Genomic DNA, 27,838 nt, shown 5'->3' on the forward strand with positions numbered 1-27,838 from the left:
CGTGAGTTGCGTGTCCGAGTTTTGGAGCACATAAAGGATATCAAAGCTGCAGATAAAGTTAAAATTGAAGATTTTTCCAACTTTAGTAAGTTGAAACCGTTGGCAAGACATTTTCGTAAGTATCATCAAGGACAGTCACACTGTCTGAAAGTCAGAGGTATAGATCGATTATATCCCGGGAATAGGAGGGGAGACTGCAGTATAAAATTAGCACAAAAAGAGTGCAAATGGATCACCATGCTGCAGAGTATGATACCACATGGATTAAATGAGCAGTGGGGTTTTTCTAGTTTCCTTTAATATATTTATATATATCTTTATTCGTAGTGTTCTGGTAAGTATTAGTGACAGTCGTAGTGTAATCTTTGGGGTTTTACTGTTAGTGGTGCATGTGTGATATATAATAACAGCATCGTTTAATGATGAGAGCATTTGGCCTACACACTCATTTATTGTAATATTGCGCAATAAAAGTTGGAATTGCTGTTTTAAATTTTGCTGCTATATACAAATACTTTTATATATATATTTATTTCATTACTGGGTGTATGTGCATATGTTTAGTATATATGAGCATATATTAGCATGTATATATGTATATGGTTGTGTAGGTATTTATTTATGTTGGTACAATGGTATTTTTTCTATGTATTTTTATATGCATATTTTTATGTATATTTTGTACACGGATATGGTTAGTTTTAAATTGAAGTATTTTAATATATTCACCTTGTATGTTGTTTAATAGGTATAAATTGTATATGTCATATATATTTTACTTTGATTGAATACACAGGAGTATTTATTTCCTTATTATATATTTTTGTCTGAGTAGATATATATATGCCCTTACTTCTTTATTATCAGTTATTATTTGCCCTTCTTGTATATGGCTGCAGCGACGCCGTACGCCGCACTGCGCATGCGCCCGCCTCGCTGTGTGGATGGTTGTCTGATGGGGCGTGTTTGACTGTGTCCTCGGACGCACTCGGTCACGTGACTTCGGACTTCCGCCCGGCGGTGATGGCGGCTGCATTCGTGAGTAGCGGCGTCATGTAGTATGACGTCTGCTGATTATAATAACTTCTTCAGCTGATATTCCCCTATATAAGATTCACTGACCTCTGTCACATCACTCCCTGACGAAGCGATAGCGAAACGCGCGTAGGAGTGGTGTGTGCGGGGGACAGCTTGAATCTCAGACTGGTGGGTACAAATTCACGTTCATTACAAACGGCAGCAGCAAATCTCTCATTCATTTTGGTGCACCGCAGATGGGTAATCTTATTTCAGTTTGATTTTTGTGCACTATTTCAGCAGTGTTATTAATTGGTCATTTATTTGCATATTGATATAATTGCACATTTTAGCACATTACTTATGTTTTTGAGATTTGTTTTGGCACCATTTTTTGTAATTCACGTATTATTATAATTATATTTTTGTAGCAGGTTTTTCACTTCTTGCAAGCACTAGCTTCATCACTAATTGATAATTATGCACACTTACTTAGGTGTGTATATGGGTGTATATGTACACAGATGTGTATGCACTTGAAATATTTATATGGAGATATAGCATTATTTTTCTGCCGGTGCATGTGCACATCCTGACAACAGGATTTTGTATATATATTTTAGTGCCTTTCAGTCTGTTATTCCCTGTCCTCTGCCACATTTGGATTTTATTTGATTTTATTTATATATTAAATGTAAAAGTAGGTTATCTTGTCCATCAATTTTATATATATATTTTACATATTCTTGATAAATAATATATTGTGTAACTGTGGTCTGTTCTCGTTATTTTAAATAAAATTTATATTTTATGAAGTTTTGGCTTGGAATATATTTTTTTGGGCAATATATTATTAGTATGTATTCTTAGTCTTTTTTTCTATATTATTGTGGTATTTCTTTTCTATATAGGTATTATTAAGATTGAAACGGAAACTGCGTAATCCTACTAACAGTAGAATAACTCAACTTTGTTGCAACCTGGCAGCACAGGGTTTAACAAAGTGTTTTATTTAAATTATATAGATTAATATCTTATCAACAATACTTTGACGAGAAATATCCTTTGGGAATTGAGTTCAAAGCATTAAAAAAATGAATCCACTGCGGGAACACCTAACAGTTTGTTTACGCCATTGTCATCTTTGAATTTGTAAAAGAAGAGGGATTATTACTAGATTTTTAATTTTAAACTTGAAATCAATGAATCCGAATGTGATGATCTTAATTCAGCCCTCTCTATGTCTTTTCTAAGCTGTGATTAAAAGTAGCAAATTTCCAGATGGGGTCCATATATTATCTCATGCACTTTTCATGTGAAGTATTGCAGCAAACATGCTTTTCAACTGACCTTGTGCACAATGGTAGCACTTCTGACTCAAGGTCATAAGGTTGCATGTTGATATCACATCAGGGTCAAGTAGCTCTTTCGTCTATTCATAACTTGATAGATGATTGTGTTAAGATTGAAAACGGAAACTGCGTAATTCTACTGACAATAGAATAATTCGACTTTGTTGCCACCTGTAGGCAAAGTGTTTAAAAAAGGTGTTTTATTTAAATTATGTAGATTAAAATCTTATCAACAATACTTTGGTGAGAAAAATCATTTGAGAATTGAGTTCAAAACATAAAAAAATAATCCATGCCGGGAACAGCTAACACTTTGTTCATGCCTTTGTCATCTTTGAATTTGTAAGAAAAGAGAGTTTATTACTAGATTTTACATTTTAAACTGGAAAACCCTGAATCTGAATGTCATGATTTTAATTCATCCTTGTTTATATCTTTCCCAAAATGTCATTAAAAGTAGCAAATTTCCAGATGGCTTCCATATATTATCTCATGCACTTTTCTTGAGAAGTACTGGAGCACACATGCTTTTCAACTGACCTCGTGGCGCAACGGTAGCGCGTCTGACTCCAGATCAGAAGGTTGCGTGTTCAAATCACGTCGGGGTCAATTAACTCATCTTTTCATAACTTGATTGATGCTTGGGTTAAGATTGAAACGGAAACTGCGTAATCTTACTAACAGTAGAATAACTCAACTGTTGCAACTTGGCAGCACAGGGTTTAACAAAGTGTTTTATTCAAATTATATAGATTAATATCTTATCAACAATACTTTGACGAGAAATATCCTTTGGGAATTGAGTTCAAAGCATTAAAAAAATGAATCCACTGTGGGAACACCTAACAGTTTGTTCACGCCATTGTCATCTTTGAATTTGTAAGAGAAGAGGGATTATTACTAGATTTTTAAGTTTAAACTGGAAATCAATGAATCCGAATGTGATGATCTTAATTCAGCCCTCTTTTTTGTCTTTTCTAAACTGTGATTGAAAGTAGCAAATTTCCACATGGCTTCCATATATTATCTCATGCACTTTTCTTGAGAAGTACTGGAGCACATGTGCTTTTCAACTGATCTCGTGGTGCAACGGTAGCACGTCTGACTCCAGATCAGAAGGTTGCATGTTCAAATCACGTCGGGGTCAATTAAATCATCTTTTTATAACTTAATTGATGCTTGGGTTAAAATTGAAACGGAAACTGCGTAATCCTACTAACAGTAGAATAACTGAACTTTGTTGCAACTTGGCAGCACAGGGTTTAACAAAGTGTTTTATTTAAATTATATAGATTAATATCTTATCAACAATACTTTGACGAGAAATATCCTTTGGGAATTGAGTTCAAAGCATTAAAAAAATGAATCCACTGCGGGAACACCTAACAGTTTGTTTACGCAATTGTCATCTTTGAATTTGTAAAAGAAGAGGGATTATTACTAGACTTTTAATTTTAAACTTGAAATCAATGAATCCGAATGTGATGATCTTAATTCAGCCCTCTTTATGTCTTTTCTAAGCTGTGATTAAAAGTAGCAAATTTCCAGATGGGGTCCATATATTATCTCATGCACTTTTCATGTGAAGTATTGCAGCAAACATGCTTTTCAACTGACCTTGTGCACAATGGTAGCACTTCTGACTCAAGGTCATAAGGTTGCATGTTGATATCACATCAGGGTCAAGTAGCTCTTTCGTCTATTCATAACTTGATAGATGATTGTGTTAAGATTGAAAACGGAAACTGCGTAATTCTACTGACAATAGAATAATTCGACTTTGTTGCCACCTGTAGGCAAAGTGTTTAAAAAAGGTGTTTTATTTAAATTATGTAGATTTAAATCTTATCAACAAAACTTTGGTGCGAAATATCATTTGAGAATTGAGTTCAAAACATAAAAAAATAATCCATGCCGGGAACAGCTAACACTTTGTTCATGCCTTTGTCATCTTTGAATTTGTAAGAAAAGAGAGTTTATTACTAGATTTTACATTTTAAACTGGAAAACCCTGAATCTGAATGTCATGATTTTAATTCATCCTTGTTTATATCTTTCCCAAAATGTCATTAAAAGTAGCAAATTTCCAGATGGCTTCCATATATTATCTCATGCACTTTTCTTGAGAAGTACTGGAGCACACGTGCTTTTCAACTGACCTCGTGGTGCAACGGTAGCACGTCTGACTCCAGATCAGAAGGTTGCATGTTCAAATCACGTCGGGGTCAATTAACTCTTTCATCTTTTTATAACTTGATTGATGCTTGGGTTAAGATTGAAACGGAAACTGCGTAATCCTACTAACAGTAGAATAACTCAACTTTGTTGCAACTTGGCAGCACAGGGTTTAACAAAGTGTTTTATTTAAATTATATAGATTAATATCTTATCAACAATACTTTGACGAGAAATATCCTTTGGGAATTGAGTTCCAAGCATTAAAAAAATGAATCCACTGCGGGAACACCTAACAGTTTGTTTACGCCATTGTCATCTTTGAATTTGTAAAAGAAGAGGGATTATTACTAGATTTTTAATTTTAAACTTGAAATCAATGAATCCGAATGTGATGATCTTAATTCAGCCCTCTTTATGTCATTTCTAACCTGTGATTAAAAGTAGCAAATTTCCAGATGGCTTCCATATATTATCTCATGCACTTTTCTTGAGAAGTACTGGAGCACACATGCTTTTCAGCTGACCTCATGGCACAACGGTAGCGCATCTGACTCCAGATCAGAAGGTTGCGTGTTCAAATCACGTCGGGGTCAATTAACTCATCTTTTCATAACTTGATTGATGCTTGGATTAAGATTGAAACGGAAACTGCGTAATCCTACTAACAGTAGAATAACTCAACTTTGTTGCAACCTGTCAGCACAGGGTTTAACAAAGTGTTTTATTTAAATTATATAGATTAATATCTTATCAACAATACTTTGACGAGAAATATCCTTTGGGAATTGAGTTCAAAGCATTAAAAAAATGAATCCACTGCGGGAACACCTAACAGTTTGTTTACGCCATTGTCATCTTTGAATTTGTAAGAGAAGAGGGATTATTACTAGATTTTTAATTTTAAACTTGAAATCAATGAATCCGAATGTGATGATCTTAATTCAGCCCTCTTTATGTCTTTTCTAACCTGTGATTAAAAGTAGCAAATTTCCAGATGGGGTCCATATATTATCTCATGCACTTTTCATTTGAAGTATTGCAGCAAACATGCTTTTCAACTGACCTTGTGCACAATGGTAGCACTTCTGACTCAAGGTCATAAGGTTGCATGTTGATATCACATCAGGGTCAAGTAGCTCTTTTGTCTATTCATAACTTGATAGATGATTGTGTTAAGATTGAAAACGGAAACTGCGTAATTCTACTGACAATAGAATAATTCGACTTTGTTGCCACCTGTAGGCAAAGTGTTTAAAAAAGGTGTTTTATTTAAATTATGTAGATTAAAATCTTATCAGCAATACTTTGGTGAGAAATATCATTTGGGAATTGAGTTCAAAACATAAAAAAATAATCCATGCCGGGAACAGCTAACACTTTGTTCATGCCATTGTCATCTTTGAATTTGTAAGAAAAGAGAGTTTATTACTAGATTTTACATTTTAAACTGGAAAACGCTGAATCTGAATGTCATGATCTTAATTCATCCTTGTTTATATCTTTCCCAAAATATCATTAAAAGTAGCAAATTTCCAGATCTCTTCCATATATTATCTTATGCACTATTCATAAGAAGTAATGGAGCACACATGCTTTTCAATCGACCTCGTGGTGCAACGGTAGCGCGTCTGAGTCCATATCAGAAGGTTGCGTGTTCAAATCACGTCGAGGTCAATTAACTTTTTCATCTTTTCATAACTTGATTGATGCTTGGGTTAAGATTGAAACGGAAACTGCGTAATCTTACTAACAGTAGAATAACTCAACTTTGTTGCAACTTGGCAGCACAGGGCTTAACAAAGTATTTTATTTAAATTATATAGATTAATATCTTATCAACAATACTTTGATGAGAAATATTCTTTGGGAATTGAGTTCAAAGCATTAAAAAAAAGAATCCACTGCGGGAACACCTAACAGTTTGTTCACGCCATTGTCATCTTTGAATTTGTAAGAGAAGAGGGATTATAACTAGATTTTTAATTTTAAACTGGAAATCAATGAATCTGAAAGTGATGATCTTAATTCAGCCCTCTTTATGTCTTTTCTGAACTGTGATTGAAAGTAGCAAATTTCCAGATGGCTTCCATATATTATCTCATGCACTTTTCATGAGAAGTAATGGAGCACACATGCTTTTCAATCGACCTCGTGGTGCAACGGTAGCACGTCTGACTCCAAATCAGAAGGTTGCGTGTTTAAATCAGGTCGGGGTCAATTGACTCTTTCATCTTTTCATAACTTGATTTATGCTTGGGTTAAGAATGAAACGGAAACTGCGTAATCCTACTGACAATAGAATAACTCAACTTTGTTGCCACCTGTCAGTGCTGGGTTTAAAAATGAGTTTTATTTAAATTATATAGATTAATATCTTATCAACAATACTTTGACGAGAAATATTATTTAGGAATTGAGTTCAAAGCATTAAAAAAATTAATCAATGCCGGCAACACCTAACAGTTTGTTCACTCCATTGTCATCTTTGAATTTGTAAGAGAAGAGGGATTATTACTAGATTTTTAATTTTAAACTGGAAATCAATGAATCCGAATGTGATGATCTTAATTCAGCCCTCTTTTATGTCTTTTCTAAACTGTGATTGAAAGTAGCAAATTTCCAGATGGCTTCCATATATTATCTCATGCACTTTTCTTGAGAAGTACTGGAGCACATATGCTTTTCAACTGACCTCGTGGTGCAACAGTAGCGCGTCTGACTCCAGATCAGAAGGTTGCGTGTTCAAATCACGTTGGGGTCAATTAACTCTTTCATCTTTTCATAACTTGATTGATGCTTGGTTTAAGATTGAAACGAAAATTGCGTAATCCTACTAACAGTAGAATAACTCAACTTTGTTGCAACCTGTCAGCACAGGGTTTAACAAAGTGTTTTATTTAAATTATATAGATTAATATCTTATCAACAATACTTTGACGAGAAATATCCTTTGGGAATTGAGTTCAAAGCATTAAAAAAATGAATCCACTGCGGGAACACCTAACAGTTTGTTTACGCCATTGTCATCTTTGAATTTGTAAGAGAAGAGGGATTATTACTAGATTTTTAAATTTAAACTGGAAATCAATGAATCCAAATGTGATGATCTTAATTCAGCCCTCTTTATGTCTTTTCTAAACTGTGATTGAAAGTAGCAAATATCCAGATGGCTTCCATATATTATCTCATGCACTTTTCTTGAGAAGTACTGGAGCACACATGCTTTTCAACTGACCTCGTGGCACAACGGTAGCGCGTCTGACTCCAGATCAGAAGGTTGCGTGTTCAAATCACGTCGGGGTCATTTAACTCTTACATCTTTTCATAACTTGATTGATGCTTGGGTTAAGATTGAAACGAAAATTGCGTAATCCTACTAACAGTAGAATAACTCAATTTTGTTGCAACCTGTCAGCACAGGGTTTAACAAAGTGTTTTATTTAAATTATATAGATTAATATCTTATCAACAATACTTTGACGAGAAATATCCTTTGGGAATTGAGTTCAAAGCATTAAAAAAATTAATCAATGCCGGCAACACCTAACAGTTTGTTCACGCCATTGTCATCTTTGAATTTGTAAGAGAAGAGGGAATATTACTAGATTTTTAATTTTAAACTGGAAATCAATGAATCCGAATGTGATGATCTTAATTCAGCCTTCTTTTATGTCTTTTCTAAACTGTGATTGAAAGTAGCAAATTTCCAAATGGCTTCCATATATTATCTCATGCACTTTTCTTGAGAAGTACTGGAGCACACATGCTTTTCAACTGACCTCGTGGCGCAACGGTAGCGCGTCTGACTCCATATCAGAAGGTTGCGTGTTCAAATCACGTCGGTTTTCATAACTTGATTGATGCTTGGGTTAAGATTGAAACGGAAACTGCGTAAACTTACTAACAGTAGAATAACTCAACTGTTGCAACTTGGCAGCACAGGGTTTAACAAAGTGTTTTATTTAAATTATATAGATTAATATCTTATCAACAATACTTTGACGAGAAATATCCTTTGGGAATTGAGTTCAAAGCATTAAAAAAATGAATCCACTGTGGGAACACCTAACAGTTTGTTCACGCCATTGTCATCTTTGAATTTGTAAGAGAAGAGGGATTATTACTAGATTTTTAATTTTAAACTGGAAATCAATGAATCCGAATGTGATGATCTTAATTCAGCCCTCTTTTTTGTCTTTTCTAAACTGTGATTGAAAGTAGCAAATTTCCAGATGGCTTCCATATATTATCTCATGCACTTTTCTTGAGAAGTACTGGAGCACACGTGCTTTTCAACTGACCTTGTGGTGCAACGGTAGCACGTCTGACTCCAGATCAGAAGGTTGCATGTTCAAATCACGTCGGGGTCAATTAACTCTTTCATCTTTTTATAACTTGATTGATGCTTGGGTTAAAATTGAAACGGAAACTGCGTAATCCTACTAACAGTAGAATAACTCAACTTTGTTGCAACTTGGCAGCACAGGGTTTAACAAAGTGTTTTATTTAAATTATATAGATTAATATCTTATCAACAATACTTTGACGAGAAATATCCTTTGGGAATTGAGTTCCAAGCATTAAAAAAATGAATCCACTGCGGGAACACCTAACAGTTTGTTTACGCCATTGTCATCTTTGAATTTGTAAAAGAAGAGGGATTATTACTAGATTTTTAATTTTAAACTTGAAATCAATGAATCCGAATGTGATGATCTTAATTCAGCCCTCTTTATGTCTTTTCTAAGCTGTGATTAAAAGTAGCAAATTTCCAGATGGGGTCCATATATTATCTCATGCACTTTTCATTTGAAGTATTGCAGCAAACATGCTTTTCAACTGACCTTGTGCACAATGGTAGCACTTCTGACTCACGGTCATAAGGTTGCATGTTGATATCACATCAGGGTCAAGTAGCTCTTTTGTCTATTCATAACTTGATAGATGATTGTGTTAAGATTGAAAACGGAAACTGCGTAATTCTACTGACAATAGATTAATTCGACTTTGTTGCCACCTGTAGGCAAAGTGTTTAAAAAAGGTGTTTTATTTAAATTATGTAGATTAAAATCTTATCAGCAATACTTTGGTGAGAAATATCATTTGGGAATTGAGTTCAAAACATAAAAAAATAATCCATGCCGGGAACAACTAACACTTTGTTCATGCCATTGTCATCTTTGAATTTGTAAGAGAAGAGGGATTATTACTAGATTTTAAATTTTAAACTGGAAATCAATGAATCCGAAAGTGATGATCTTAATTCAGCCCTCTTTATGTCTTTTCTAAACTGTGATTGAAAGTAGCAAATTTCGAGATGGCTTCCATATATTATCTCATGCAGTTTTCTTGAGAAGTACTGGAGCACAAATGCTTTTCAACTGACCTCGTGGCGCAATGGTGGCGCGTCTGATCCCAGATCAGAAGGTTGCGTGTTCAAATCATGTTGGGGTCAATAAACTCTTTCATCTTTTCATAACTTCATTGATGCTTGGGTTAAGATTGAAACGGAAACTGTGTAATCCTACTAACAGTAGAATAACTCAACTTTGTTGCAACTTGGCAGCACAGTGTTTAACAAAGTATTTTATTGAAATTATATAGATTAATATCTTATCAACAATACTTTGACGAGAATTATTCTTTGGGAATTGAGTTCAAAGCATTAAAAAAATGAATCCACTGCAGGAACACCTAACAGTTTGTTCACGCCATTGTCATCTTTGAATTTGTAAGAGAAGAGGGATTATTACTAGATTTTTAATTTTAAACTGGAAATCAATGAATCTGAAAGTGATGATCTTAATTCAGCCCTCTTTATGTCTTTTCTAAACTGTGATTGAAAGTAGCAAATTTCCATATGGCTTCCATATATTATCTCATGCACTTTTCATGAGAAGTAATGGAGCACACATACTTTTCAATCGACCTCGTGGTGCAACGGTAGCGCGTCTGACTCCAAATCAGAAGGTTGCGTGTTTAAATCAGGTCGGGGTCAGTTAACTCTTTCATCTTTTCATAACTTGATTGATGCTTGGGTTAAGATTGAAACGGAAACTGCGTAATCCTACTGACAATAGAATAACTCAACTTTGTTGCCACCTGTCAGTGCTGGGTTTAAAAATAAGTTTTATTTAAATTATATAGATTAATATCTTATCAACAATACTTTGACGAGAAATATTATTTGGGAATTGAGTTCAAAGCATTAAAAAAATTAATCAATGCCGGCAACACCTAACAGTTTGTTCAAGCCATTGTCATTTTTGAATTTGTAAGAGAAGAGGGATTATTACTAGATTTTCAATTTTAAACTGGAAATCAATGAATCCGAATGTGATGATCTTAAGTCAGCCCTCTTTTATGTCTTTTCTAAACTGTGATTAAAAGTAGCAAATTTCCACATGGCTTCCATATATTATCTCATGCACTTTTCTTGAGAAGTACTGGAGCACACGTGCTTTTCAACTGACCTCGTGGCGCAATGGTAGCGCGTCTGACTCCAGATCAGAAGGTTGCGTGTTCAAATCATGTCGCGGTCAATAAACTCTTTCATCTTTTCATAACTTGATTGATGCTTGGGTTAAGATTGAAACGGAAACTGTGTAATCCTACTAACAGTAGAATAACTCAACTTTGTTGCAACCTGGCAGCACAGGGTTTAACAAAGTGTTTTATTTAAATTATATAGATTAATATCTTATCAACAATACTTTGACGAGAAATATCCTTTGGGAATTGAGTTCAAAGCATTAAAAAAATGAATCCACTGCGGGAACACCTAACAGTTTGTTTACGCCATTGTCATCTTTGAATTTGTAAAAGAAGAGGGATTATTACTAGATTTTTAATTTTAAACTTGAAATCAATGAATCCGAATGTGATGATCTTAATTCAGCCCTCTTTATGTCTTTTCTAAGCTGTGATTAAAAGTAGCAAATTTCCAGATGGGGTCCATATATTATCTCATGCACTTTTCATGTGAAGTATTGCAGCAAACATGCTTTTCAACTGACCTTGTGCACAATGGTAGCACTTCTGACTCAAGTTCATAAGGTTGCATGTTGATATCACATCAGGGTCAAGTAGCTCTTTCGTCTATTCATAACTTGATAGATGATTGTGTTAAGATTGAAAACGGAAACTGCGTAATTCTACTGACAATAGAATAATTCGACTTTGTTGCCACCTGTAGGCAAAGTGTTTAAAAAAGGTGTTTTATTTAAATTATGTAGATTAAAATCTTATCAACAATACTTTGGTGAGAAATATCATTTGAGAATTGAGTTCAAAACATAAAAAAATAATCCATGCCGGGAACAGCTAACACTTTGTTCATGCCATTGTCATCTTTGAATTTGTAAGAAAAGAGAGTTTATTACTATATTTTACATTTTAAACTGGAAAACCCTGAATCTGAATGTCATGATCTTAATTCATCCTTGTTTATATCTTTCCCAAAATGTCATTAAAAGTAGCAAATTTCCAGATGGCTTCCATATATTATCTCATGCACTTTTCTTGAGAAGTACTGGAGCACACATGCTTTTCAACTGACCTCGTGGCGCAACTGTAGCGCGTCTGACTCCAGATCAGAAGGTTGCGTGTTCAAATCACGTCGGGGTCAATTAACTCATCTTTTCATAACTTGATTGATGCTTGGGTTAAGATTGAAACGGAAACTGCGTAATCTTACTAACAGTAGAATAACTCAACTGTTGCAACTTGGCAGCACAGGGTTTAACAAAGTGTTTTATTTAAATTATATAGATTAATATCTTATCAACAATACTTTGACGAGAAATATCCTTTGGGAATTGAGTTCAAAGCATTAAAAAAATGAATCCACTGTGGGAACACCTAACAGTTTGTTCACGCCATTGTCATCTTTGAATTTGTAAGAGAAGAGGGATTATTACTAGATTTTTAATTTTAAACTGGAAATCAATGAATCCAAATGTGATGATCTTAATTCAGCCCTCTTTATGTCTTTTCTAAACTGTGATTAAAAGTAGCAAATTTCCAGATGGCTTCCATATATTATCTCATGCACTTTTCTTGAGAAGTACTGGAGCACACATGCTTTTCAACTGACCTCGTGGCACAACGGTAGCGCGTCTGACTCCAGATCAGAAGGTTGCGTGTTCAAATCACGTCGGGGTCATTTAACTCTTACATCTTTTCATAACTTGATTGATGCTTGGGTTAAGATTGAAACAAAAATTGCGTAATCCTACTAACAGTAGAATAACTCAATTTTGTTGCAACCTGTCAGCACAGGGTTTAGCAAAGTGTTTTATTTAAATTATATAGATTAATATCTTATCAACAATACTTTGACGAGAAATATCCTTTGGGAATTGAGTTCAAAGCATTAAAAAAATTAATCAATGCCGGCAACACCTAACAGTTTATTCACGCCATTGTCATCTTTGAATTTGTAAGAGAAGAGGGAATATTACTAGATTTTTAATTTTAAACTGGAAATCAATGAATCCGAATGTGATGATCTTAATTCAGCCTTCTTTTATGTCTTTTCTAAACTGTGATTGAAAGTAGCAAATTTCCAAATGGCTTCCATATATTATCTCATGCACTTTTCTTGAGAAGTACTGGAGCACACATGCTTTTCAACTGACCTCGTGGCGCAACGGTAGCGCGTCTGACTCCAGATCAGAAGGTTGCGTGTTCAAATCACGTCGGGGTCAATTAACTTTCATCTTTTCATAACTTGATTGATGCTTGGGTTAAGATTGAAACGGAAACTGCGTAAACTTACTAACAGTAGAATAACTCAACTTTGTTGCAACTTGGCAGCACAGGGTTTAACAAAGTATTTTATTTAAATTATATAGATTAATATCTTATCAACAATTCTTTGACGAGAAATATCCTTTGGGAATTGAGTTCAAAGCATTAAAAAAATTAATCCACTGCGGGAACACCTAACAGTTTGTTTACGCCATTGTCATCTTTGAATTTGTAAAAGAAGAGGGATTATTACTAGATTTTTAATTTTAAACTTGAAATCAATGAATCCGAATGTGATGATCTTAATTCAGCCCTCTTTATGTCTTTTCTAAGCTGTGATTAAAAGTAGCAAATTTCCAGATGGGGTCCATATATTATCTCATGCACTTTTCATGAGAAGTATTGCAGCACTTCTGACTCAAGGTCATAAGGTTGCATGTTGATATCACATCAGGGTCAAGTAGCTCTTTCGTCTATTCTTAACTTGATAGATGATTGTGTTAAGATTGAAAACGGAAACTGCGTAATTCTACTGACAATAGAATAATTCGACTTTGTTGCCACCTGTAGGCAAAGTGTTTAAAAAAGGTGTTTTATTTAAATTATGTAGATTAAAATCTTATCAACAATACTTTGGTGAGAAATATCATTTGAGAATTGAGTTCAAAACATAAAAAAATAATCCATGCCGGGAACAGCTAACACTTTGTTCATGCCATTGTCATCTTTGAATTTGTAAGAAAAGAGAGTTTATTACTAGATTTTACATTTTAAACTGGAGAACCCTGAATCTGAATGTCATGATCTTAATTCATCCTTGTTTATATCTTTCCCAAAATGTCATTAAATGTAGCAAATTTCCAGATGGCTTCCATATATTATCTCATGCACTTTTCTTGAGAAGTACTGGAGCACACATGCTTTTCAACTGACCTCGTGGCGCAACGGTAGCGCGTCTGACTCCAGATCAGAAGGTTGCGTGTTCAAATCACGTCGGGGTCAACTAACTCTATCATCTTTTCATAACTTGATTGATGCTTGGTTTAAGATTGAAACGAAAATTGCGTAATCCTACTAACAGTAGAATAACTCAACTTTGTTGCAACCTGTCAGCACAGGGTTTAACAAAGTGTTTTATTTAAATTATATAGATTAATATCTTATCAACAATACTTTGACGAGAAATATCCTTTGGGAATTGAGTTCAAAGCATTAAAAAAATGAATCCACTGCGGGAACACCTAACAGTTTGTTTACGCCATTGTCATCTTTGAATTTGTAAGAGAAGAGGGATTATTACTAGATTTTTAATTTTAAACTGGAAATCAATGAATCCAAATGTGATGATCTTAATTCAGCCCTCTTTATGTCTTTTCTAAACTGTGATTGAAAGTAGCAAATTTCCAAATAGCTTCCATACATTATCTCATGCACTTTTCTTGAGAAGTACTGGAGCACACATGCTTTTCAACTGTCCTCGTGGGTAACGGTAGCACATCTGACTCCAGATCAGAAGGTTGGGTGTTCAAATCACGTCGGGGTCAATTAACTCATCTTTTCATAACTTGATTGATGCTTGGGTTAAGATTGAAACGGAAACTGCGTAATCCTACTAACAGTAGAATAACTCAACTTTGTTGCAACCTGTCAGCACAGGGTTTAACAAAGTGGTTTATTTAAATTATATAGATTAATATCTTATCAACAATACTTTGACGAGAAATATCCTTTGGGAATTGAGTTCAAAGCATTAAAAAAATGAATCCACTGCGGGAACACCTAACAGTTTGTTTACGCCATTGTCATCTTTGAATTTGTAAGAGAAGAGGGATTATTACTAGATTTTTAATTTTAAACTGGAAATCAATGAATCCAAATGTGATGATCTTAATTCAGCCCTCTTTATGTCTTTTCTAAACTGTGATTGAAAGTAGCAAATTTCCAAATAGCTTCCATACATTATCTCATGCACTTTTATTGAGAAGTACTGGAGCACACATGCTTTTCAACTGACCTCGTGGCGCAACGGTACCGCATCTGACTCCAGATCACAAGGTTGCGTGTTCAAATCACGTCGGGGTCAATTAACTCATCTTTTCATCACTTGATTGATGCTTGGGTTAAGATTGAAACGGAAACTGCGTAATCCTACTAACAGTAGAATAACTCAACTTTGTTGCAACCTGGCAGCACAGGGTTTAACAAAGTGTTTTATTTAAATTATATAGATTAATATCTTATCAACAATACTTTGACGAGAAATATCCTTTGGGAATTGAGTTCAAAGCATTAAAAAAATGAATCCACTGCGGGAACACCTAACAGTTTGTTCACGCCATTGTCATCTTTGAATTTGTAAGAGACGAGGGATTATTACTAGATTTTTAATTTTAAACTGGAAATCAATGAAACCAAATGTGATGATCTTAATTCAGCCCTCTTTATGTCTTTTCTAAACTGTGATTAAAAGTAGCAAATTTCCAGATGGCTTCCATATATTATCTCATGCACTTTTCTTGAGAAGTACTGGAGCACACATGCTTTTCAACTGACCTCGTGGCGCAACGGTAGCGCGTCTGACTCCAGATCAGAAGGTTGCATGTTCAAATCACGTCGGGGTCAACTAACTCTATCATCTTTTCATAACTTGATTGATGCTTGGTTTAAGATTGAAACGAAAATTGCGTAATCCTACTAACAGTAGAATAACTCAACTTTGTTGCAACCTGTCAGCACAGGGTTTAACAAAGTGTTTTATTTAAATTATATAGATTAATATCTTATCAACAATACTTTGACGAGAAATATCCTTTGGGAATTGAGTTCAAAGCATTAAAAAATGAATCTGCTGCGGGAACACCTAACAGTTTGTTTACGCCATTTTCATCTTTGAATTTGTAAGAGAAGAGGGATTATTACTAGATTTTTAATTTTAAACTTGAAATCAATGAATCCGAATGTGATGATCTTAATTCAGCCCTCTTTATGTCTTTTCTAAGCTGTGATTAAAAGTAGCAAATTTCCAGATGGGGTCCATATATTATCTCATGCACTTTTCATGAGAAGTATTGCAGCACTTCTGACTCAAGGTCATAAGGTTGCATGTTGATATCACATCAGGGTCAAGTAGCTCTTTCGTCTATTCTTAACTTGATAGATGATTGTGTTAAGATTGAAAACGGAAACTGCGTAATTCTACTGACAATAGAATAATTCGACTTTGTTGCCACCTGTAGGCAAAGTGTTTAAAAAAGGTGTTTTATTTAAATTATGTAGATTAAAATCTTATCAACAATACTTTGGTGAGAAATATCATTTGAGAATTGAGTTCAAAACATAAAAAAATAATCCATGCCGGGAACAGCTAACACTTTGTTCATGCCATTGTCATCTTTGAATTTGTAAGAAAAGAGAGTTTATTACTAGATTTTACATTTTAAACTGGAGAACCCTGAATCTGAATGTCATGATCTTAATTCATCCTTGTTTATATCTTTCCCAAAATGTCATTAAAAGTAGCAAATTTCCAGATGGCTTCCATATATTATCTCATGCACTTTTCATGAGAAGTAATGGAGCACACATGCTTTCCCATCGACCTCGTGGTGCAACGGTAGCGCGTCTGACTCCAGATCAAAAGGTTGCGTGTTTAAATCACGTCGGGGTCAATTAACTCTTTCATCTTTTCATAACTTGATTTATGCTTGGGTTAAGATTGAAACAGAAACTGCGTAATCCTACTGACAATAGAATAACTCAACTTTGTTGCCACCTGTCAGTGCTGGGTTTAAAAATGAGTTTTATTTAAATTATATAGATTAATATCTTATCAACAATACTTTGACGAGAAATATTATTTGGGAATTGAGTTCAAAGCATTAAAAAAATGAATCAATGCCGGCAACACCTAACAGTTTGTTCACGCCATTGTCATCTTTGAATTTGTAAGAGAAGAGGGATTATTACTAGATTTTTAAATTTAAACTGGAAATCAATGAATCCGAATGTGATGATCTTAATTCAGCCCTCTTTTATGTCTTTTCTAAACTGTGATTAAAAGTAGCAAATTTCCAAATAGCTTCCATACATTATCTCATGCACTTTTCTTGAGAAGTACTGGAGCACAGATGCTTTTCAACTGACCTCGTGGTGCAACAGTAGCGCGTCTGACTCCAGATCAGAAGGTTGCGTGTTCAAATCACGTCAGGGTCAATTTACTCATCTTTTCATAACTTGATTGATGCTTGGGTTAAGATTGAAACGGAAACTGCGTAATCCTACTAACAGTAGAATAACTCAATTTTGTTGCAACCTGGCAGCACAGGGTTTAACAAAGTGTTTTATTTAAATTATATAGATTAATATCTTATCAACAATACTTTGACGAGAAATATCCTTTGGGAATTGAGTTCAAAGCATTAAAAAAATGAATCCACTGTGGGAACACCTAACAGTTTGTTTACGCCATTGTCATCTTTGAATTTGTAAAAGAAGAGGGATTATTACTAGATTTTTAATTTTAAACTTGAAATCAATGAATCCGAATGTGATGATCTTAATTCAGCCCTCTTTATGTCTTTCCTAAGCTGTGATTAAAAGTAGCAAATTTCCAGATGGGTCCATATATTATCTCATGCACTTTTCATGTGAAGTATTGCAGCAAACATGCTTTTCAACTGACCTTGTGCACAATGGTAGCACTTCTGACTCAAGTTCATAAGGTTGCATGTTGATATCACATCAGGGTCAAGTAGCTCTTTCGTCTATTCATAACTTGATAGATGATTGTGTTAAGATTGAAAACGGAAACTGCGTAATTCTACTGACAATAGAATAATTCGACTTTGTTGCCACCTGTAGGCAAAGTGTTTAAAAAAGGTGTTTTATTTAAATTATGTAGATTAAAATCTTATCAACAATACTTTGGTGAGAAATATCATTTGAGAATTGAGTTCAAAACATAAAAAAATAATCCATGCCGGGAACAGCTAACACTTTGTTCATGCCATTGTCATCTTTGAATTTGTAAGAAAAGAGAGTTTATTACTATATTTTACATTTTAAACTGGAAAACCCTGAATCTGAATGTCATGATCTTAATTCATCCTTGTTTATATCTTTCCCAAAATGTCATTAAAAGTAGCAAATTTCCAGATGGCTTCCATATATTATCTCATGCACTTTTCTTGAGAAGTACTGGAGCACACATGCTTGTCAACTGACCTCGTGGCGCAACAGTAGCGCGTCTGACTCCAGATCAGAAGGTTGCGTGTTCAAATCACGTCGGGGTCAATTAACTCATCTTTTCATAATTTGATTGATGCTTGGGTTAAGATTGAAACGGAAACTGCGTAATCTTACTAACAGTAGAATAACTCAACTGTTGCAACTTGGCAGCACAGGGTTTAACAAAGTGTTTTATTTAAATTATATAGATTAATATCTTATCAACAATACTTTGACGAGAAATATCCTTTGGGAATTGAGTTCAAAGCATTAAAAAAATGAATCCACTGTGGGAACACCTAACAGTTTGTTCACGCCATTGTCATCTTTGAATTTGTAAGAGAAGAGGGATTATTACTAGATTTTTAATTTTAAACTGGAAATCAATGAAACCAAATGTGATGATCTTAATTCAGCCCTCTTTATGTCTTTTCTAAACTGTGATTAAAAGTAGCAAATTTCCAGATGGCTTCCATATATTATCTCATGCACTTTTCTTGAGAAGTACTGGAGCACACATGCTTTTCAACTGACCTCGTGGCACAACGGTAGCGCGTCTGACTCCAGATCAGAAGGTTGCGTGTTCAAATCACGTTGGGGTCATTTAACTCTTACATCTTTTCATAACTTGATTGATGCTTGGGTTAAGATTGAAACAAAAATTGCGTAATCCTACTAACAGTAGAATAACTCAATTTTGTTGCAACCTGTCAGCACAGGGTTTAGCAAAGTGTTTTATTTAAATTATATAGATTAATATCTTATCAACAATACTTTGACGAGAAATATCCTTTGGGAATTGAGTTCAAAGCATTAAAAAAATTAATCAATGCCGGCAACACCTAACAGTTTATTCACGCCATTGTCATCTTTGAATTTGTAAGAGAAGAGGGAATATTACTAGATTTTTAATTTTAAACTGGAAATCAATGAATCCGAATGTGATGATCTTAATTCAGCCTTCTTTTATGTCTTTTCTAAACTGTGATTGAAAGTAGCAAATTTCCAAATGGCTTCCATATATTATCTCATGCACTTTTCTTGAGAAGTACTGGAGCACACATGCTTTTCAACTGACCTCGTGGCGCAACGGTAGCGCGTCTGACTCCAGATCAGAAGGTTACGTGTTCAAATCACGTCGGGGTCAATTAACTTTCATCTTTTCATAACTTGATTGATGCTTGGGTTAAGATTGAAACGGAAACTGCGTAAACTTACTAACAGTAGAATAACTCAACTTTGTTGCAACTTGGCAGCACAGGGTTTAACAAAGTATTTTATTTAAATTATATAGATTAATATCTTATCAACAATTCTTTGACGAGAAATATCCTTTGGGAATTGAGTTCAAAGCATTAAAAAAATTAATCCACTGCGGGAACACCTAACAGTTTGTTTACGCCATTGTCATCTTTGAATTTGTAAAAGAAGAGGGATTATTACTAGATTTTTAATTTTAAACTTGAAATCAATGAATCCGAATGTGATGATCTTAATTCAGCCCTCTTTATGTCTTTTCTAAGCTGTGATTAAAAGTAGCAAATTTCCAGATGGGGTCCATATATTATCTCATGCACTTTTCATGAGAAGTATTGCAGCACTTCTGACTCAAGGTCATTAGGTTGCATGTTGATATCACATCAGGGTCAAGTAGCTCTTTCGTCTATTCTTAACTTGATAGATGATTGTGTTAAGATTGAAAACGGAAACTGCGTAATTCTACTGACAATAGAATAATTCGACTTTGTTGCCACCTGTAGGCAAAGTGTTTAAAAAAGGTGTTTTATTTAAATTATGTAGATTAAAATCTTATCAACAATACTTTGGTGAGAAATATCATTTGAGAATTGAGTTCAAAACATAAAAAAATAATCCATGCCGGGAACAGCTAACACTTTGTTCATGCCATCGTCATCTTTGAATTTGTAAGAAAAGAGAGTTTATTACTAGATTTTACATTTTAAACTGGAGAACCCTGAATCTGAATGTCATGATCTTAATTCATCCTTGTTTATATCTTTCCCAAAATGTCATTAAATGTAGCAAATTTCCAGATGGCTTCCATATATTATCTCATGCACTTTTCTTGAGAAGTACTGGAGCACACATGCTTTTCAACTGACCTCGTGGTGCAACGGTAGCGCGTCTGACTCCAGATCAGAAGGTTGCGTGTTCAAATCACGTCGGGGTCAACTAACTCTATCATCTTTTCATAACTTGATTGATGCTTGGTTTAAGATTGAAACGAAAATTGCGTAATCCTACTAACAGTAGAATAACTCAACTTTGTTGCAACCTGTCAGCACAGGGTTTAACAAAGTGTTTTATTTAAATTATATAGATTAATATCTTATCAACAATACTTTGACGAGAAATATCCTTTGGGAATTGAGTTCAAAGCATTAAAAAAATGAATCCACTGCGGGAACACCTAACAGTTTGTTTACGCCATTGTCATCTTTGAATTTGTAAGAGAAGAGGGATTATTACTAGATTTTTAATTTTAAACTGGAAATCAATGAATCCAAATGTGATGATCTTAATTCAGCCCTCTTTATGTCTTTTCTAAACTGTGATTGAAAGTAGCAAATTTCCAAATAGCTTCCATACATTATCTCATGCACTTTTCTTGAGAAGTACTGGAGCACACATGCTTTTCAACTGTCCTCGTGGGTAACGGTAGCGCATCTGACTCCAGATCAGAAGGTTGGGTGTTCAAATCACGTCGGGGTCAATTAACTCATCTTTTCATAACTTGATTGATGCTTGGGTTAAGATTGAAACGGAAACTGCGTAATCCTACTAACAGTAGAATAACTCAACTTTGTTGCAACCTGTCAGCACAGGGTTTAACAAAGTGTTTTATTTAAATTATATAGATTAATATCTTATCAACAATACTTTGACGAGAAATATCCTTTGGGAATTGAGTTCAAAGCATTAAAAAAATGAATCCACTGCAGGAACACCTAACAGTTTGTTCACGCCATTGTCATCTTTGAATTTGTAAGAGAAGAGGGATTATTACTAGATTTTTAATTTTAAACTGGAAATCAATGAATCTGAAAGTGATGATCTTAATTCAGCCCTCTTTATGTCTTTTCTAAACTGTGATTGAAAGTAGCAAATTTCCATATGGCTTCCATATATTATCTCATGCACTTTTCATGAGAAGTAATGGAGCACACATACTTTTCAATCGACCTCGTGGTGCAACGGTAGCGCGTCTGACTCCAAATCAGAAGGTTGCGTGTTTAAATCAGGTCGGGGTCAGTTAACTCTTTCATCTTTTCATAACTTGATTGATGCTTGGGTTAAGATTGAAACGGAAACTGCGTAATCCTACTGACAATAGAATAACTCAACTTTGTTGCCACCTGTCAGTGCTGGGTTTAAAAATAAGTTTTATTTAAATTATATAGATTAATATCTTATCAACAATACTTTGACGAGAAATATTATTTGGGAATTGAGTTCAAAGCATTAAAAAAATTAATCAATGCCGGCAACACCTAACAGTTTGTTCAAGCCATTGTCATTTTTGAATTTGTAAGAGAAGAGGGATTATTACTAGATTTTCAATTTTAAACTGGAAATCAATGAATCCGAATGTGATGATCTTAAGTCAGCCCTCTTTTATGTCTTTTCTAAACTGTGATTGAAAGTAGCAAATTTCCACATGGCTTCCATATATTATCTCATGCACTTTTCTTGAGAAGTACTGGAGCACACGTGCTTTTCAACTGACCTCGTGGCGCAATGGTAGCGCGTCTGACTCCAGATCAGAAGGTTGCGTGTTCAAATCATGTCGCGGTCAATAAACTCTTTCATCTTTTCATAACTTGATTGATGCTTGGGTTAAGATTGAAACGGAAACTGTGTAATCCTACTAACAGTAGAATAACTCAACTTTGTTGCAACCTGGCAGCACAGGGTTTAACAAAGTGTTTTATTTAAATTATATAGATTAATATCTTATCAACAATACTTTGACGAGAAATATCCTTTGGGAATTGAGTTCAAAGCATTAAAAAAATGAATCCACTGCGGGAACACCTAACAGTTTGTTTACGCCATTGTCATCTTTGAATTTGTAAAAGAAGAGGGATTATTACTAGATTTTTAATTTTAAACTTGAAATCAATGAATCCGAATGTGATGATCTTAATTCAGCCCTCTTTATGTCTTTTCTAAGCTGTGATTAAAAGTAGCAAATTTCCAGATGGGGTCCATATATTATCTCATGCACTTTTCATGTGAAGTATTGCAGCAAACATGCTTTTCAACTGACCTTGTGCACAATGGTAGCACTTCTGACTCAAGTTCATAAGGTTGCATGTTGATATCACATCAGGGTCAAGTAGCTCTTTCGTCTATTCATAACTTGATAGATGATTGTGTTAAGATTGAAAACGGAAACTGCGTAATTCTACTGACAATAGAATAATTCGACTTTGTTGCCACCTGTAGGCAAAGTGTTTAAAAAAGGTGTTTTATTTAAATTATGTAGATTAAAATCTTATCAACAATACTTTGGTGAGAAATATCATTTGAGAATTGAGTTCAAAACATAAAAAAATAATCCATGCCGGGAACAGCTAACACTTTGTTCATGCCATTGTCATCTTTGAATTTGTAAGAAAAGAGAGTTTATTACTATATTTTACATTTTAAACTGGAAAACCCTGAATCTGAATGTCATGATCTTAATTCATCCTTGTTTATATCTTTCCCAAAATGTCATTAAAAGTAGCAAATTTCCAGATGGCTTCCATATATTATCTCATGCACTTTTCTTGAGAAGTACTGGAGCACACATGCTTTTCAACTGACCTCGTGGCGCAACGGTAGCGCGTCTGACTCCAGATCAGAAGGTTGCGTGTTCAAATCACGTCGGGGTCAATTAACTCATCTTTTCATAACTTGATTGATGCTTGGGTTAAGATTGAAACGGAAACTGCGTAATCTTACTAACAGTAGAATAACTCAACTGTTGCAACTTGGCAGCACAGGGTTTAACAAAGTGTTTTATTTAAATTATATAGATTAATATCTTATCAACAATACTTTGACGAGAAATATCCTTTGGGAATTGAGTTCAAAGCATTAAAAAAATGAATCCACTGTGGGAACACCTAACAGTTTGTTCACGCCATTGTCATCTTTGAATTTGTAAGAGAAGAGGGATTATTACTAGATTTTTAATTTTAAACTGGAAATCAATGAATCCAAATGTGATGATCTTAATTCAGCCCTCTTTATGTCTTTTCTAAACTGTGATTAAAAGTAGCAAATTTCCAGATGGCTTCCATATATTATCTCATGCACTTTTCTTGAGAAGTACTGGAGCACACATGCTTTTCAACTGACCTCGTGGCACAACGGTAGCGCGTCTGACTCCAGATCAGAAGGTTGCGTGTTCAAATCACGTCGGGGTCATTTAACTCTTACATCTTTTCATAACTTGATTGATGCTTGGGTTAAGATTGAAACAAAAATTGCGTAATCCTACTAACAGTAGAATAACTCAATTTTGTTGCAACCTGTCAGCACAGGGTTTAGCAAAGTGTTTTATTTAAATTATATAGATTAATATCTTATCAACAATACTTTGACGAGAAATATCCTTTGGGAATTGAGTTCAAAGCATTAAAAAAATTAATCAATGCCGGCAACACCTAACAGTTTATTCACGCCATTGTCATCTTTGAATTTGTAAGAGAAGAGGGAATATTACTAGATTTTTAATTTTAAACTGGAAATCAATGAATCCGAATGTGATGATCTTAATTCAGCCTTCTTTTATGTCTTTTCTAAACTGTGATTGAAAGTAGCAAATTTCCAAATGGCTTCCATATATTATCTCATGCACTTTTCTTGAGAAGTACTGGAGCACACATGCTTTTCAACTGACCTCGTGGCGCAACGGTAGCGCGTCTGACTCCAGATCAGAAGGTTGCGTGTTCAAATCACGTCGGGGTCAATTAACTTTCATCTTTTCATAACTTGATTGATGCTTGGGTTAAGATTGAAACGGAAACTGCGTAAACTTACTAACAGTAGAATAACTCAACTTTGTTGCAACTTGGCAGCACAGGGTTTAACAAAGTATTTTATTTAAATTATATAGATTAATATCTTATCAACAATTCTTTGACGAGAAATATCCTTTGGGAATTGAGTTCAAAGCATTAAAAAAATTAATCCACTGCGGGAACACCTAACAGTTTGTTTACGCCATTGTCATCTTTGAATTTGTAAAAGAAGAGGGATTATTACTAGATTTTTAATTTTAAACTTGAAATCAATGAATCCGAATGTGATGATCTTAATTCAGCCCTCTTTATGTCTTTTCTAAGCTGTGATTAAAAGTAGCAAATTTCCAGATGGGGTCCATATATTATCTCATGCACTTTTCATGAGAAGTATTGCAGCACTTCTGACTCAAGGTCATAAGGTTGCATGTTGATATCACATCAGGGTCAAGTAGCTCTTTCGTCTATTCTTAACTTGATAGATGATTGTGTTAAGATTGAAAACGGAAACTGCGTAATTCTACTGACAATAGAATAATTCGACTTTGTTGCCACCTGTAGGCAAAGTGTTTAAAAAAGGTGTTTTATTTAAATTATGTAGATTAAAATCTTATCAACAATACTTTGGTGAGAAATATCATTTGAGAATTGAGTTCAAAACATAAAAAAATAATCCATGCCGGGAACAGCTAACACTTTGTTCATGCCATTGTCATCTTTGAATTTGTAAGAAAAGAGAGTTTATTACTAGATTTTACATTTTAAACTGGAGAACCCTGAATCTGAATGTCATGATCTTAATACATCCTTGTTTATATCTTTCCCAAAATGTCATTAAATGTAGCAAATTTCCAGATGGCTTCCATATATTATCTCATGCACTTTTCTTGAGAAGTACTGGAGCACACATGCTTTTCAACTGACCTCGTGGCGCAACGGTAGCGCGTCTGACTCCAGATCAGAAGGTTGCGTGTTCAAATCACGTCGGGGTCAATTAACTCATCTTTTCATAACTTGATTGATGCTTGGGTTAAGATTGAAACGGAAACTGCGTAATCTTACTAACAGTAGAATAACTCAACTGTTGCAACTTGGCAGCACAGGGTTTAACAAAGTGTTTTATTTAAATTATATAGATTAATATCTTATCAACAATACTTTGACGAGAAATATCCTTTGGGAATTGAGTTCAAAGCATTAAAAAAATGAATCCACTGTGGGAACACCTAACAGTTTGTTCACGCCATTGTCATCTTTGAATTTGTAAGAGAAGAGGGATTATTACTAGATTTTTAATTTTAAACTGGAAATCAATGAATCCAAATGTGATGATCTTAATTCAGCCCTCTTTATGTCTTTTCTAAACTGTGATTAAAAGTAGCAAATTTCCAGATGGCTTCCATATATTATCTCATGCACTTTTCTTGAGAAGTACTGGAGCACACATGCTTTTCAACTGACCTCGTGGCACAACGGTAGCGCGTCTGACTCCAGATCAGAAGGTTGCGTGTTCAAATCACGTCGGGGTCATTTAACTCTTACATCTTTTCATAACTTGATTGATGCTTGGGTTAAGATTGAAACAAAAATTGCGTAATCCTACTAACAGTAGAATAACTCAATTTTGTTGCAACCTGTCAGCACAGGGTTTAGCAAAGTGTTTTATTTAAATTATATAGATTAATATCTTATCAACAATACTTTGACGAGAAATATCCTTTGGGAATTGAGTTCAAAGCATTAAAAAAATTAATCAATGCCGGCAACACCTAACAGTTTATTCACGCCATTGTCATCTTTGAATTTGTAAGAGAAGAGGGAATATTACTAGATTTTTAATTTTAAACTGGAAATCAATGAATCCGAATGTGATGATCTTAATTCAGCCTTCTTTTATGTCTTTTCTAAACTGTGATTGAAAGTAGCAAATTTCCAAATGGCTTCCATATATTATCTCATGCACTTTTCTTGAGAAGTACTGGAGCACACATGCTTTTCAACTGACCTCGTGGCGCAACGGTAGCGCGTCTGACTCCAGATCAGAAGGTTGCGTGTTCAAATCACGTCGGGGTCAATTAACTTTCATCTTTTCATAACTTGATTGATGCTTGGGTTAAGATTGAAACGGAAACTGCGTAAACTTACTAACAGTAGAATAACTCAACTTTGTTGCAACTTGGCAGCACAGGGTTTAACAAAGTATTTTATTTAAATTATATAGATTAATATCTTATCAACAATTCTTTGACGAGAAATATCCTTTGGGAATTGAGTTCAAAGCATTAAAAAAATGAATCCACTGTGGGAACACCTAACAGTTTGTTTACGCCATTGTCATCTTTGAATTTGTAAAAGAAGAGGGATTATTACTAGATTTTTAATTTTAAACTTGAAATCAATGAATCCGAATGTGATGATCTTAATTCAGCCCTCTTTATGTCTTTCCTAAGCTGTGATTAAAAGTAGCAAATTTCCAGATGGGTCCATATATTATCTCATGCACTTTTCATGTGAAGTATTGCAGCAAACATGCTTTTCAACTGACCTTGTGCACAATGGTAGCACTTCTGACTCAAGTTCATAAGGTTGCATGTTGATATCACATCAGGGTCAAGTAGCTCTTTCGTCTATTCATAACTTGATAGATGATTGTGTTAAGATTGAAAACGGAAACTGCGTAATTCTACTGACAATAGAATAATTCGACTTTGTTGCCACCTGTAGGCAAAGTGTTTAAAAAAGGTGTTTTATTTAAATTATGTAGATTAAAATCTTATCAACAATACTTTGGTGAGAAATATCATTTGAGAATTGAGTTCAAAACATAAAAAAATAATCCATGCCGGGAACAGCTAACACTTTGTTCATGCCATTGTCATCTTTGAATTTGTAAGAAAAGAGAGTTTATTACTATATTTTACATTTTAAACTGGAAAACCCTGAATCTGAATGTCATGATCTTAATTCATCCTTGTTTATATCTTTCCCAAAATGTCATTAAAAGTAGCAAATTTCCAGATGGCTTCCATATATTATCTCATGCACTTTTCTTGAGAAGTACTGGAGCACACATGCTTGTCAACTGACCTCGTGGCGCAACGGTAGCGCGTCTGACTCCAGATCAGAAGGTTGCGTGTTCAAATCACGTCGGGGTCAATTAACTCATCTTTTCATAATTTGATTGATGCTTGGGTTAAGATTGAAACGGAAACTGCGTAATCTTACTAACAGTAGAATAACTCAACTGTTGCAACTTGGCAGCACAGGGTTTAACAAAGT

General features: G+C 34.5%; 29 non-coding genes across 29 annotated transcripts; all 29 read left to right on the top strand.

The window, feature by feature from the left end:
* Window positions 1-2,906: 2,906 nt before the first annotated feature.
* TRNAW-CCA (transfer RNA tryptophan (anticodon CCA)) lies at window positions 2,907-2,978 on the top strand. The gene has a single exon. It is a non-coding gene; the product is annotated as a tRNA-Trp (tRNA).
* A 466-nt stretch (window positions 2,979-3,444) lies between these two features.
* On the top strand, window positions 3,445-3,516 carry TRNAW-CCA (transfer RNA tryptophan (anticodon CCA)). The gene has a single exon. It is a non-coding gene; the product is annotated as a tRNA-Trp (tRNA).
* A 1,009-nt stretch (window positions 3,517-4,525) lies between these two features.
* TRNAW-CCA (transfer RNA tryptophan (anticodon CCA)) lies at window positions 4,526-4,597 on the top strand. The gene has a single exon. It is a non-coding gene; the product is annotated as a tRNA-Trp (tRNA).
* A 471-nt stretch (window positions 4,598-5,068) lies between these two features.
* On the top strand, window positions 5,069-5,140 carry TRNAW-CCA (transfer RNA tryptophan (anticodon CCA)). The gene has a single exon. It is a non-coding gene; the product is annotated as a tRNA-Trp (tRNA).
* A 1,009-nt stretch (window positions 5,141-6,149) lies between these two features.
* On the top strand, window positions 6,150-6,221 carry TRNAW-CCA (transfer RNA tryptophan (anticodon CCA)). The gene has a single exon. It is a non-coding gene; the product is annotated as a tRNA-Trp (tRNA).
* Window positions 6,222-6,692: 471 nt separating this feature from the next.
* On the top strand, window positions 6,693-6,764 carry TRNAW-CCA (transfer RNA tryptophan (anticodon CCA)). Its single transcript has one exon. It is a non-coding gene; the product is annotated as a tRNA-Trp (tRNA).
* Window positions 6,765-7,236: 472 nt separating this feature from the next.
* On the top strand, window positions 7,237-7,308 carry TRNAW-CCA (transfer RNA tryptophan (anticodon CCA)). Its single transcript has one exon. It is a non-coding gene; the product is annotated as a tRNA-Trp (tRNA).
* Window positions 7,309-7,779: 471 nt separating this feature from the next.
* Window positions 7,780-7,851, top strand: TRNAW-CCA (transfer RNA tryptophan (anticodon CCA)). The gene has a single exon. It is a non-coding gene; the product is annotated as a tRNA-Trp (tRNA).
* A 994-nt stretch (window positions 7,852-8,845) lies between these two features.
* Window positions 8,846-8,917, top strand: TRNAW-CCA (transfer RNA tryptophan (anticodon CCA)). The gene has a single exon. It is a non-coding gene; the product is annotated as a tRNA-Trp (tRNA).
* Window positions 8,918-11,017: 2,100 nt separating this feature from the next.
* Window positions 11,018-11,089, top strand: TRNAW-CCA (transfer RNA tryptophan (anticodon CCA)). The gene has a single exon. It is a non-coding gene; the product is annotated as a tRNA-Trp (tRNA).
* A 1,013-nt stretch (window positions 11,090-12,102) lies between these two features.
* Window positions 12,103-12,174, top strand: TRNAW-CCA (transfer RNA tryptophan (anticodon CCA)). The gene has a single exon. It is a non-coding gene; the product is annotated as a tRNA-Trp (tRNA).
* A 465-nt stretch (window positions 12,175-12,639) lies between these two features.
* TRNAW-CCA (transfer RNA tryptophan (anticodon CCA)) lies at window positions 12,640-12,711 on the top strand. The gene has a single exon. It is a non-coding gene; the product is annotated as a tRNA-Trp (tRNA).
* Window positions 12,712-13,183: 472 nt separating this feature from the next.
* Window positions 13,184-13,255, top strand: TRNAW-CCA (transfer RNA tryptophan (anticodon CCA)). Its single transcript has one exon. It is a non-coding gene; the product is annotated as a tRNA-Trp (tRNA).
* A 973-nt stretch (window positions 13,256-14,228) lies between these two features.
* On the top strand, window positions 14,229-14,300 carry TRNAW-CCA (transfer RNA tryptophan (anticodon CCA)). Its single transcript has one exon. It is a non-coding gene; the product is annotated as a tRNA-Trp (tRNA).
* A 1,009-nt stretch (window positions 14,301-15,309) lies between these two features.
* On the top strand, window positions 15,310-15,381 carry TRNAW-CCA (transfer RNA tryptophan (anticodon CCA)). Its single transcript has one exon. It is a non-coding gene; the product is annotated as a tRNA-Trp (tRNA).
* Window positions 15,382-15,848: 467 nt separating this feature from the next.
* Window positions 15,849-15,920, top strand: TRNAW-CCA (transfer RNA tryptophan (anticodon CCA)). The gene has a single exon. It is a non-coding gene; the product is annotated as a tRNA-Trp (tRNA).
* A 974-nt stretch (window positions 15,921-16,894) lies between these two features.
* TRNAW-CCA (transfer RNA tryptophan (anticodon CCA)) lies at window positions 16,895-16,966 on the top strand. Its single transcript has one exon. It is a non-coding gene; the product is annotated as a tRNA-Trp (tRNA).
* A 1,552-nt stretch (window positions 16,967-18,518) lies between these two features.
* Window positions 18,519-18,590, top strand: TRNAW-CCA (transfer RNA tryptophan (anticodon CCA)). Its single transcript has one exon. It is a non-coding gene; the product is annotated as a tRNA-Trp (tRNA).
* A 465-nt stretch (window positions 18,591-19,055) lies between these two features.
* TRNAW-CCA (transfer RNA tryptophan (anticodon CCA)) lies at window positions 19,056-19,127 on the top strand. The gene has a single exon. It is a non-coding gene; the product is annotated as a tRNA-Trp (tRNA).
* Window positions 19,128-19,599: 472 nt separating this feature from the next.
* On the top strand, window positions 19,600-19,671 carry TRNAW-CCA (transfer RNA tryptophan (anticodon CCA)). The gene has a single exon. It is a non-coding gene; the product is annotated as a tRNA-Trp (tRNA).
* Window positions 19,672-20,644: 973 nt separating this feature from the next.
* TRNAW-CCA (transfer RNA tryptophan (anticodon CCA)) lies at window positions 20,645-20,716 on the top strand. The gene has a single exon. It is a non-coding gene; the product is annotated as a tRNA-Trp (tRNA).
* Window positions 20,717-22,269: 1,553 nt separating this feature from the next.
* On the top strand, window positions 22,270-22,341 carry TRNAW-CCA (transfer RNA tryptophan (anticodon CCA)). Its single transcript has one exon. It is a non-coding gene; the product is annotated as a tRNA-Trp (tRNA).
* Window positions 22,342-23,354: 1,013 nt separating this feature from the next.
* Window positions 23,355-23,426, top strand: TRNAW-CCA (transfer RNA tryptophan (anticodon CCA)). Its single transcript has one exon. It is a non-coding gene; the product is annotated as a tRNA-Trp (tRNA).
* Window positions 23,427-23,891: 465 nt separating this feature from the next.
* On the top strand, window positions 23,892-23,963 carry TRNAW-CCA (transfer RNA tryptophan (anticodon CCA)). The gene has a single exon. It is a non-coding gene; the product is annotated as a tRNA-Trp (tRNA).
* A 472-nt stretch (window positions 23,964-24,435) lies between these two features.
* Window positions 24,436-24,507, top strand: TRNAW-CCA (transfer RNA tryptophan (anticodon CCA)). The gene has a single exon. It is a non-coding gene; the product is annotated as a tRNA-Trp (tRNA).
* Window positions 24,508-25,480: 973 nt separating this feature from the next.
* Window positions 25,481-25,552, top strand: TRNAW-CCA (transfer RNA tryptophan (anticodon CCA)). The gene has a single exon. It is a non-coding gene; the product is annotated as a tRNA-Trp (tRNA).
* Window positions 25,553-26,017: 465 nt separating this feature from the next.
* TRNAW-CCA (transfer RNA tryptophan (anticodon CCA)) lies at window positions 26,018-26,089 on the top strand. Its single transcript has one exon. It is a non-coding gene; the product is annotated as a tRNA-Trp (tRNA).
* A 472-nt stretch (window positions 26,090-26,561) lies between these two features.
* TRNAW-CCA (transfer RNA tryptophan (anticodon CCA)) lies at window positions 26,562-26,633 on the top strand. Its single transcript has one exon. It is a non-coding gene; the product is annotated as a tRNA-Trp (tRNA).
* Window positions 26,634-27,643: 1,010 nt separating this feature from the next.
* On the top strand, window positions 27,644-27,715 carry TRNAW-CCA (transfer RNA tryptophan (anticodon CCA)). The gene has a single exon. It is a non-coding gene; the product is annotated as a tRNA-Trp (tRNA).
* Window positions 27,716-27,838: the final 123 nt, after the last annotated feature.

The sequence above is a fragment of the Ranitomeya variabilis genome, chromosome 5 (genome assembly GCF_051348905.1).
Source record: "Ranitomeya variabilis isolate aRanVar5 chromosome 5, aRanVar5.hap1, whole genome shotgun sequence".
In the NCBI taxonomy this organism is placed as follows: Eukaryota; Metazoa; Chordata; class Amphibia; order Anura; family Dendrobatidae; genus Ranitomeya; species Ranitomeya variabilis.